Raw genomic sequence first — 12,009 nt, forward strand, 5'->3', positions numbered from 1 at the left:
AACGGGGCCATGGTGTGTGCTGAGAAAAAGAAAGTTCCAGTCCCACCCGATTCAGAGGTATGCTAGTTACCTATTGTGGAGTTACCAAGTCACCCTTCTGCCGCTGTGGTCTTTCCAGCTGGTGTCTTCAGGACAGAGACACTGCTTACCTGGTGGCTCGGGGTTTTAAACCGTGTGTCCCCAGAGAGAGAGAGACACCAGGAGGAAGCCGTATCTGCCTTTCTCCCCTAGTCTGGGGAGAGGAGCTGGCACCTCTTCCGCTGCAGGCTGCTTGTTAGAGGCAGGTGTCCACGGCAGACGCTCGGCTAAGGAGAGGGGACTCAGACTCAACCTTTTCTGGGAGGCACATCAAAGAATTTGCTGACATGTTTTAAACCCTGCAGACACCTGTGACATAGTCTGGGGACCTCCTAATTAAGCCCCGTGTCAGCGGAAAGTCTCTCTGTGCCCGCGCAGGCCGGCCACGCGTGTCGGATGTGTGGCGGGAGGGCTGGCGTGCAGACGGCGGCTCCGATTTCTGAGACTGAACATGATGTCTTTTCGGTCACCAGGGAAACCTCCATCTTTCCTGTGACTCGGGATGGTGTCTATCAGAGAAGACTGTGAAGTAGCCGTCCCACGGGGAAATGAAGTCGTGTCAGGAAGGCAGGAAACGATAAGGAGATTGAGCAGGAGGTAAGAAAATGGCCTTGACTTTGGTTTGGAATACAGCAGCAGGAAATACAAGGTCCTGGAAAGAGAGTGGTGTTCCAGACCCAGCCTCCACCAGCCTCAGTGTGCGGAGATCGGACTAGAGGTCGCTGTTTTGTTAGAGGGGGATGGGGGCTTGCTGAGTTCAAACATCCTTTGAGTAGCGTTCAGAAGGCTCCTGGGAGGACATTGACTGCACCGTGGGATGTTTGCCTGACGCCAGCCAATTAGGAAAACCCATTCTCGGGCCTAGTGTGAGTCCACAGAAGGAGAAGTAAGGACGCTATTGCTGGTGCCCTGGAGCTCCTCCATAGAACTCGTGGTCTCCTTACACTTGATTGAGTTTGTTCTGCCACAAACTCTGCTAACAGCCACGTGGCCCAACATGCCAGGCAGTTGCCAATTTGTAGCAGCACCAACAGCTGGAGTTCTTTCTTGCTGCAGCTGAGCAATGAAGGAGGGGCCTGAGTTCCACTGGAGCACATCCCTGGGCTGCCCGGTGTGGTCTGTCACCAGTGAGAGGCTGGCCTGGGCTTCAGGTTCATGGGTTCCTGACCTTCTGCCAAGCTGGGCAGATTCCTATGACGCCAGGCAAGCATTTCTTAGCGTGAGACTGGGAGTGTGTGTGTCTGTAGTTTGGCAAATGTTGCAGGTGTTATGTAAAAATAAACTCGTAAGTAAATAAAAGGGGGAAAGAGAAAGGGACAAATAAATAAATTTGGGAACGGAGCTAAAGGTAAGCAGATTTTTTGTTGTTTTTTTATTGTTAAACAGGACTTCTCAGAGCCTTTAATATGCCACCAGGCACGGTGCATGCCCAGGATCCTCTTGGGTGAAGAGTGTTACAGTGACAACTTGGGGACGTGTATCCAGAGCCACTCCAAGTGTGGCCGGTGGCCTGTTGGGAGACGGCTTCTTTCTGGTCTGCAAAAAAGTAAGTACAGGAATTGAGAGTTAAGCTTCTAGAAACTCTTACAGCATTTGCAGAGTAATTTTATAGCTTTAGAACCTAACCGTAAATTAGTGGGCCTTGCATTTATTTTATTAATCTCATTTTCCTAACAATTAACTTTTAGGCTACTTTACAAAAAAATCCATCCACAGCACACTGAAAACATAGATGGTCCCTGCGTTTCGATTTTTTGACTTTATGATGGTGCAAAAGTGAGTTGATAAGAAAGTCAACGTGCTTTTCTTTGCTCTCACACCACAATCAACACAGAAGCTTTCTGTGACCAAACGTGTGGGGGTCTCTCCCCACCAACAAGCAATCGGTTCCGCAGCAGACACAGGTTGGGGGCCTCCAGCCAGATTCAGTTCTGACCCTGTCCACCTGGAGATGCGCTCAGAGCCACAAGTGGAGGGCTCGGTCGGTGACTGTCCCCACCCCCCACTGCCGATGTCATTGCAAGCCCCCAGGCTGGTTTACCTGCCCTTCTGCGCAATTGCCTATAAATTGGGATTCCCATGACTCCCGCTTTGGGTTTAATTGATTTGCTGGAGCTGCTCACAGAACTCAGGAAAAGCCTTGCTTATGTTTTTACCAGTTTGTTATGAAGGATATCACAAAAGACACGAGGCATGCGGGAAGGGGCGTGGAGCTTCCCCCACCACCCCAGGGGATGCCACATTTCAGGAACCTCCCCAAAATATGCAGCTATCCCCAAGCTCTGAGAACCCCGTCCTCTTGAGTGTTATGGAGGCTTCCATTGCATAGGCAAGATTGATTAGGCCATTGGCCATTGGTGATCAACTTGACCTTCAGCCTCCCCCCTCCCCAGAGGCTGGGGTGGGGCTGGAAGTCCCAACCCTCTCATCCTGCCTGGACTTCCAGGTGACCAGCCCCATTCTGGAGCTGCCTAGGGGGCTGCTGGCCACCAGTCAGCTCATTAGCATACAAAAGGCATCACATTAGCGATTCTAAGGATTTTAGGTGTTGCTATGCCAGGAAGTGGGAAGACCAAACATCTACTTCCCGGCCTCACGGAAAGCCATCGCGTTCAGTAGAAGCTGCACATAGAATCCCCACGTGACCATTCTGTTTTTCACTGTCAGTACAGTATTCAACAAATTACATGAGATATTCAACACTTTATTATAAAATAGGCTTTGTGCTAGATGATTTTGCCCAAGTGTGGGCCAATATAAGTGTTGTGAGTGCGTTTAAGACAGGCTGGGCTAAACTGCGATGTCCTGTAGGTTGGGTGTATTAAATGCATTTTCAACTTGACAATATGTTTGACTTCCACTGGGCTTATAAGGACATAATTTGAGAATGTCCCCACCAACACCAAACCCCAGGTCAGGTCTTTCAAGCTTCAGGCGCAGAGCATGAAGTTTTCCCTAAACTCCTGCCCTCTGTGGCATCTGGCCCCCACCGGTGTGGCTCCTTCGTCCACCTGTAACTCTGTCCTGTGGGGACCACCCGCTCCCTGACCCACAGCGCGGGTCACAGCACCAGGAACCCGCATCTGCAGAGAGGTTCAGAGGAGGAAAGGTGACAGTCGTCACCTGGGACCACGTGCCGCCCTGCTCACGTGTCGTGTGGGTCCCCTCCCGCCCCGTCTCTGGCTGACAGCTCTGTGAAAACGTCAGAAAGTGTGACAGGCCTTCCTGGGTGGCGGCTGCCCACAAAAGCAGGCTGGGAGGACTTAAGCAGACAGTTTGAGCACCGTGTGGCTTTTGTCCCCCTTGATGGAGCTGGTCCCGTGGCTGGTTTTTCCTCCTCCTCTCTGAAGTGTTCTCCAATAGGGGACTTCAGTCTTTCAAAAACAGTAATTTCTGTAACAATGGCAATTACTCTAATTGGCGTTCTTTAAATGTAGATCCTTCTCGCCCACCTCCTCCCGCCGGTGAAGCCTGTCCTGATCTGGCACTGCACATTCCTCCCAGTCGAGCACTTCCACTTCCTGTTCGGAGCTATTAATGGGCAAGGTGGGAGGGGGGCAGAGAAACTTCCAGAACTTGCTATTTTTCAGTCCAGGATAATTGCAAGTGATTTTTCCTTGTTTCTGGGCGATGGTAGACAATCGGCTTTATGTATAGAAAGAAATGCACTGTGGCATGTGGGGGTTGGTGCCATGTGGGCCTTTCTCACGTCACATGTGTCGCCTCAGGGAACAGGGGCGCGCGAGCTCTCTGGTTCGTAGAGTTCTATTTTATGGCAAGTTTTGATCTCCCAGTTGGCGTTGGGTGAAATTGCTTGAAGTGTGTCCATCATGAGTATCTGGACGAGAGGGCAGCTGGGGCCACTGAACTTTGCTTCTAAAGCTTCTCCTTTTGGAGTGTGAGGTGCAAGGGCGAGTAATTTGTCCCCTCTGGGTCTTGTGCGTTTCTGCTTTTCTGTCCTTCCTTTGCACCTTGTCCACATATTAAGAAGATAATAAAAATGTTTCCTCCACAATTTTCTACCTACCTGCCTACCTATGCATTCACCCTCTGCCCCCCTATCCTTCCATCCTATACCTCTGTCCCTATCCATCCATCTGACATCTTTGTCATTCATCCATAGACTGCCTGTCCAGGCCTCACCTGTCTGTGACTGTCAATCAAGCCATACTTTGTCGCCCCACGAGTCCCCAGTTGCTTGTTAATCTTGTGAATGGTTCATCCTGGGTCCCCTCCCCCTCCAGGGTCACGGGCCTCCCACACACTCTCAGGGTCTGGGTTTGAGCGTTGGTGTCCCCGGCACGCTGTTGAACAGCTGGGCCCTGCACAGCCATCCCCTTGGGTGGCTGCCCTGGTGACATGCCGGCTTTGGCACCTGGGACTGCATTTCAGAGACGGACGGGTTTCCCTGCAACTCCCCCACCCTGACCGTCCTGGAGCCAGAGTGCCCTGCGGGGCCAGGGGTAGAGAAGGAGGAGGAGGCGCAGCGTAGGTGACTTGTGCGTCTACGGGATGTGGCTACCATTAGAGCCTCCAGGTGGGTCTGTCCTTGGGGTCCCTAAGGGACCCCACCTGGCCTCTAGGTGGCCCTCATGGGAAAGAGGGGTCACCTCCTCCCCTGGGAGGACGTCGTGTTGTCCCTGACTCAGGGTCCACCCCGGCTGCTGTGCGGCCAAGCGTGAGGTCTCCCTTACCCTCCTTTCCCTCCCAAGGCCAGGCTCTCCCCAGGGTGACTGACAACAGAAATCCCACTGAGTTTGAGGGGTGCCCACATTTAGCCTCAGGGTGGGGACTCATTTGCCTTCTAGTCCCTGCCAAGACTGGTCCCCGAGAACCTAATCGTCCAACATTGGTGCTCACGGGGCCTTCAGCTTGGGCAACAGCAAGCTCAGGGTGACAGCCTTCCTGAACACTGAGTCACCGCAAGGCCACCCAGTCCCCTGCCCTGGGCCTTCTTGGGGTGAGGACGACACAGGGAATCCTCCACTCAGGCCCTGTCCTCCCACAGACACCCGTTCACAGGGGCGCACTCCGTGCCCCAAAACTGACGGAGGTCGGGTGCAGCCACCGCAATTCTGTTCCAAGAAAAGAGACCTTTCCTGGCCCCTCGCCTCCCAATTAATTTTTGTTTCCGGAAACAGTTCTGAGTCTGCCATTTGCTCTGCTCAGAATGCGTGGCTTCGCAGCCTAAAACATCTGCATGCAGGCCGGAGGTTTCTAGAAGGATGGTGACTATTTGCTTTCTGTTTAGTAATCACAGGCTCCTTCCAGTGTTCTTCCAGAAACAAAGGATCGATCTGCCCCAGAGGTGAATTCAGATTTCTGCTTTTCGCTAGATAAATACTGCTTGCGGGTTTCAAATGATTTCTAAAAGGGAACAGAATCAACAAAAAGTAAAAAGCTTGGGGCCTGGGGTTCTCCGGGCGCCTGTTTCTCTGCTCACCTCTCTGCCCGCCCCCGGCCTCCCACCCCTCGCAGCTGACGTCCTGCTGCAGCGACTTCGGCAAAGTGCTCGCGTGGTGCCATGCTGTTGACCCTTGGGGGCTGTTTGACCCCACGTCGGCCCCCACCCTGTTTTCCCTCTTTTCTGTTCCCCTTGAGCCGGAGGTGAAAGGGACCGTGACCTCCAACCCCCTTAGCGCTTAGGAGGGCTCTTTGCCAAGACCCAGAAACCAAATTGACGCAGCCGCATTTCATTCATTTTACACAGACGTGGGATCCCCACAGGAGAGCCAAGTCTGAAGTGGCCAAAGCAAGATGCTGTTATCCTTCTAAAGCAAAAACTGATCATCTTGGAAAGAGACGACAGGACAAAGAAAATCTGCCCGGGGTGGTAAATTTCCAGGGGAGTCGCTAGGAGACGTGTGGGGGTGTGAAAGAGCAGGAGAGAGGGTCACTTGTTAAACATGTTTATTCAGGTGCGTTGGGGCACCAGGTCCCCGTCCCCAGTGATAGGGCTCTTCTTTGCTCTGTGTGGAGAGGGCCCCTCCTGGAGGAATCTTTGTCACTTTGCTGCACGCAGGAAAAGACCTGTCAGCTCGCCCTTTGTGAAACTACAACTTCTCCAGTGTTTTCAGCCCAAATAATCAGCATACCAACCCGGCACATGTGGGGGTGGCGCTTCCTTCACTCCTTCCATGGCATGTCACTTCGGCGTGCCATGTCAAAATGGGCATCGTTGAGTAGGTCTGCTCAAGGATTATTTCGTTATCTAAGGCAGTGGTTTGCAGACCTGGGGTCCCCGGGGGATATTTGCAATGTCGGGAGACATTTTTGATTGTCACGATTAGGGCTGAGGAGCTACTGACAACCATGAGGTAGAAACCAGGGGTGCTGCTGAACACCCCGGAGGATGCTGGGCAGTGCACGGGACAGCCCCCCACAACCAGGCGTTACCCTACTCCCTGCTATCAATTCAAGGTCCCAGAAGTTTTGTGTGAACTCTAGATTTCATCTCTAGATGAAATCTCATTTCTGTCTCGTAGAAAAGATAACCCCAACGGTTGTAGTTTATTACTCTGGGGGATTTTAGGCAGTTTTGTATTATTTGGTATTAACCTAACACTCAGATTCTAACAGACCTTTATTAAATTGCCTAAAAACATCAAGTTCCTCAAATGTTCTTGGAACCATCTTACTGTTTGCACCACAATTAGTGGATTGGATAAAATATCTGACAGTGCTCATTTCAATGCCGTAATAGCTGTCTATTGCTGTGTAACAAATGACCCCCAAATATGGTGGCTTAAAGCAGCACACCGTTTCTGTGCATCAGGAATTCAAGAGTACAGGCATGTGTCACTTAACGGTGGGGATACATCCTGAGAAATGCATCACTGGGCAATTTCATCATTGTATGAACATCACAGAGCGCTCTTACACGCCCATATGGTAGGGAGCTACTACACACTCAGGCTATGTGGTGTAGCCTACTGCTCCAAGGCTGCAGACCTGCACAGCGTGTTACTGTACTGAATACTGTAGGCAGTTGTAACACAATGGTAAGTATTTTTGTATCTAAACATAGAAAAGGTACAGTACCAATACAGTATTCTGACCTTACAGAACTGCCATCATATGTGTGGTCTGTCACTGCCCAGACATTGATATGTGACCCATGACTGTATTTTAGTAGAAGGGTTTAGCTTGGGATCTCTGGTGATGTTGGAACTGAAACGTCAGCCAGGGCTGCGGCCCTCTGGAGCAGGCTGGAGGATCTGCCCCCGCCCGAGATGTCTCGCATAGGTGGCCTGCGAGTCAGTGCTCACTGTCGGCAGGAGGCCTCAATTCCTTGCCACGTAGATCTCTCTGGAGACCTGGCAGAGTGTCCTTATACCAGGAAAGCTGTCTTCTCCCAGAGTGATCCAAGAAACAATAGAGGGAAGTCATGTCTTTGGAGACCTAGCCCTAGAGGTCACGTCCTTCAGTTCTGCAGTCATAGGTCAGTGCTGTTCAGCGTGGGAAGGGACTACGCAGGGGTGAGGACACTTGCATGTGGGGCCCATCTCAGAGGCTGCCATTATCCTCCCTCTGTCCCCCAGGTATCATGCCCTTCCCACACCCAATATGTGCTCAGCCTGTCCCAAGTCCCCCCAAAATCTCACCTGATAATCTTATCAGTGTGAAGTCCAGAATCTCATCTAACCTACATCTATATATTTACTAGGCTCCTTAGGTATGGTGCCTTGAGTACAAATCTCCACATCCAGTTCTTTTTTATCGGAAATTTGTGAACTAGAAAGACAAGTTATCTGTCCACCTCCCCTAACAACATACAGTCGTTGGCTGAGAGTAGGATCCTGGCTATAGACCTTCCTGTTCAAAAAGGGTAGGAATTGAAGATCCCCAGACATCACTGGTCTGTAGCAATTCTGAAATCCAGAAGGTACAAATTGACAGCTCCTGGGAATACTTTTCCATGTCTCATGGCTTCACTTTCTGAGCTGCTGGCTCCACCATCTGGGTCTTCCTTCTTTCTCCTGTGTTTGGGTAGTTTGCCCAGCCTTCTTCCTGCCCATAGAAGTTTCAGGATCCAAAGGTATCTTTTCCATTTGTGCTGTTTCTGTCCTGTTCAATCTAAGCTGGCAATATTTGTTCTAATACAATTCTCTTAAACACTTTGTGGGTGTCCTGTTAATCTTACTGGGATTCCCTCTAATAATCAAGGCTCATTCACAGATATCTTTCATACAAGTCCTTTTCTACCTGGGTCGTCTGCTGAGAAGGCTGGGGGACATTATCCTTTGTAGAAGCCCTATTGTTTGAGCAGTTCTCTGAGACACTCTCTTGAATCTTTCTGAGATTGGAACAAAGGGTTTTACAGTCTGTTGAGAACTAAATTGTGTCTCCTCCCAAACCCATATGTTGAAGCCCTCAATCCACTGTGACTATATTTGGAAACAGGGCCTGAAGGTTAAATGAGGTCATAATAGTGGGGCCCTATCCAACAGGATTAGTGCCCTGGTGAGAAGAGTAAGAGATACCAGAGATCTTGATCTTTCCCCATGTGCTCAGAGAAGAGGCCGTATGAGGATGCAGTGAGAAGGCTGCTGTCTGTCTACGAGTCAGGAGGAGGTGCCTCACTAGAAACCAGCCCTGATGGAGTCTTGACCTTGGACTTCCAGCCTCTGGAACTGTGAGAAAATAAGAGTCTGCTGTTTAGGGCACCCAGGCTGCGGTATTCATTATGGCAGCCCAAGACAATGGACATATGGTCACACTCTTGAATTCATCTTTACACCAGATCTTCCTGACAGTGCCCTGCCCTCACTTTTTGCCCGGGAGCCTTTTCTTAGTTCTAGCACCATTTGCCATCTGGCAGATCGAACATTTTCAAAACGACGAAGTTCTGGCTTTAACTGTTCTTCCCTTAGCTCTTCTCTCTCATTACACTTTTTGCTAGAAGCAGGGAGAAGAAATCAGACGGCACCTTCAACATTCAACCGGGAGGTCTCCTTAGCTGGACAACTAGGACACGGGCACGGTTTTTATTTCTACGTCACCTCATACAACAGTGTTGGGAAACTTCCTGCCACTCCCACATAACTGTTCCAGATAAACTTTTTCCTTTCTTTTTCTTTTTTTTTTTAAGGCCCTTCCCAAACCCTCCTCAAAGACAATTGTGCTTCTACGAACGGTTTTTCAAGGGTCTTCAAGTTTGCACTGACACGTTTCCCAAAGTCCTTCCAGCTTCTGCTGTCTACCGGGTTCCAAAGCCATGCCCACATTTTTGGGCTTTCATTATAGCAGCACCCCAACTAAATGACCCCAACAAATTACCCCAAATCTTAGCTGCTTTAAGCAACAATGAACATTTGTTGTCTTGTACAGTTTGGCTCGGAGCCTGGAGCTGCTTAGCTGGGTGGTTCAGGTTCAGGGTCTCCTGTGAGCCCCCCTGGGCTGGGGGGTCTGTCTCTAACCTGGCTTGTGCCCATGCTGGGGGCCACACGGGCGCTTTTGGGAGATGCCTCAGTTCCTCACCCGTGGGTCTCACCTTGGGTGTCCCCACAGCATGGCAGGCGGCGCCCCAGAGCAAGTGTTCCAAGAGAGGACAAGGGGAAGATCCCACGGTGTCTTTTGTAGCCCAGTCTCAGAAGCCACACCGCGGTCGGTCACATAGGCCGTCCTCCTCAGTACGGGGGGGCCTGCATGGGGACAGGAACCCCAGGAGCTCCGCAAGCCTCGTGGAAGCCCCGTGACCCCTGAGGCTCTGTCTCCCAGGGTCATGCAGGAAGTGGGCACAGCAACCTTCGACACCCTCAGACTTACCTGGGAACTTCCACACCACGAGATGAGGCCCCTTGTCAGGAAACCCCTGCAACCCCCTCCCCCAGCCCTCTTCTTTTTAGTTCTTCTGTCTCTGTCTCTCTGTGGACAGGAGGGGGTGTGATTAGCTTATCAGGTATACTTTACACTTTAGCGTTCTCCTCTTGCACAGCGATCCTGGCTCTTAAACCTCGTCTCAGGATGGAAGCTCCTGGCGGTCCGGGCTCTGATGCCATGGAGGTAGTAAGTGCTCAGGAAACCTGGAATGACTCCCTGACAGGTTCATTTCTCCTCTGCCTTATCTTTATAACATCCCTTCCTCACCCAGCTGCTGCTGAACTTGAAGTAGAAATCCTCATTCTCCAAGCTCTGCTTCCTTCTAGTGCCTTCCACAGCGCCTCTCTCTGCCGGGCTCCTCTGCACCCTGGCGCGCACACATTTCCTCCAGCCCCACCCACTGCAATGTGTGTTTGGGCACTTCATTGGAAAGGTGTTCTTGCAAATGAAAAGCAGATGAGGAAAAAGAAAAAAAAAAAAGAAAAAGAAAAACTCTCTCCCACCCCCCAAATACAAACTCAACTCTAATTCTATTGCAAGTAATCCCTGAAGCGTCACCGAGCTTGCAGCCTTGACACGCGGCCCTGGGAAAGCAGCTTGGTGGGGACAGTCTGTGTTTCAAGCGTCCTGTCGGGTTCAGTGGGAGGAGTGAGTCTGATTAATTCTGTCCTGCGTCAAGGGCCTTGTTGGAATTCTTTGCAGCTCCCGCCTAGAGGTCTGCGGGGAAAAGAATGTTTTTAAATGGAGGATAAAGCCTTGGTCCAAGCAGGCTGCGGGGACTGTGGAGTCTTTGTCGCAGCTCTCAATAGAAGAATGGGCTCCCAAGGCCAGACTTTCCCGGGGTAAAAGCGTCCCCGCGAGTGTCACTGAATGCAGAGCCCAGACGAGCGGTGCTCTTGGCCCCGAAGCGCTTTGTTCTGTGGCTGAATGTGAGCTCGGTGCTGCGGGCCTGGTGTGTCTGCCTCCCCAGACTCGGTGGCTGTCCTCTCCCTCCTCAGAGGGGTGGCACAGGCCCGCACGTCCTTCAGCCAGGCTGCTGTTTGGTTTACCAAGACATGGCACCAGTTTTGTGTCACTGCATGTCCTCCCTGCTCAGCTGCCTGGGAGCTGCTGACTTGGCTCGGGGCCTGGAGAGATGGGGGCTGGCGGCCGCCCCTGGGCTGTGGGACGAGCCACCAGGCCACGGTGGTCTGTGCTGCTTCCTCTAAGTTCGCCGCTCCGTGTCCTTCCCGATGCAGCGACGTCTCAGTGGCAGCTTTTGGTTTTTATTCGTTCATGTGCGTGTGCTCAGAGCCATGCGTCGTTGCCAAAGGCTCTACGGCCTCTTACAGTTTCTGAGCCTCTGTTTTTACGGCCACTGCTCGTGCAACAGAAGTGCTGTTTGGGGACATGGTCGGCTCGCCAACTGCCTGGACGATGGATGAGGGTGAGATTTCCCTCTTCTGTGCGGAGCTCTGGCACAACCCGGGCGTGCGCCTTCCGGTGCCACCCGTTCTCCCGGACATTCGTGACGTCGTGTGCTCGTGCATGCTCTCCACGGGGTCCGCTCTGCGCTGTCCTCAGTGCTGGGCTTGTGCTACGCCCGTGTGACTTGTCATGCTGAATCCAGTGGCTCAGAGGTTCCTCTGAGAACTACCAGATGCAGATACGTGCGTCCGCCAGGTCACAGGGCAAGTCCTCTCTGACCTGGCCTTGTCGGAGTGTCAGACTCCAGGTTGGGGACGTTGACACAGCCCTGCCGAATGTCCGCAGTCAGGAGTCAGCTGTCTTAGTCTGTTCGGGCTCCTATAGGAAAAAGTACCATAGAGTGGGTGGCTTATGAATAACAGAAATTTATTTTTTATGGTTCTGGAGCCTGAAGTTCTGAGATCAAGGTGCCAGCACGGCTGAGTTCTAGTGAGGGCCACTTGCTCACAGGGGGCCACCTCCTTGGTCTGATCTCACGTGGCGGAGGGGAGAACTCCCATCTGCTCAGCCCCTTATGAGGCACCGATGCCACTCGTGAGGGCTCCACCCTCATGACCGAATCACCTCCTCGTACCATCATCTTGAGGGTTAGGTTTCAAAATATAAATCTGTGGACTCAAACATTCAGTCCACAGCATAGGT

General features: G+C 51.8%; 1 long non-coding RNA gene across 1 annotated transcript in view; it reads left to right on the forward strand.

Annotated features, from left to right (window-relative positions):
• Positions 1–378: 378 nt before the first annotated feature.
• Positions 379–12,009, forward strand: part of LOC123626791 — a 72,631-nt gene continuing 61,000 nt past the window's right edge. Inside the window, exons 1-2 of the long non-coding RNA XR_006731014.1 lie at positions 379–675; positions 1,465–1,624. This is a non-coding gene — a long non-coding RNA (uncharacterized LOC123626791). The remainder of the gene's footprint in view (positions 676–1,464; positions 1,625–12,009) is intronic.

This window comes from Lemur catta, chromosome 1 (assembly GCF_020740605.2).
Source record: "Lemur catta isolate mLemCat1 chromosome 1, mLemCat1.pri, whole genome shotgun sequence".
Classification (NCBI taxonomy): domain Eukaryota; kingdom Metazoa; phylum Chordata; class Mammalia; order Primates; family Lemuridae; genus Lemur; species Lemur catta.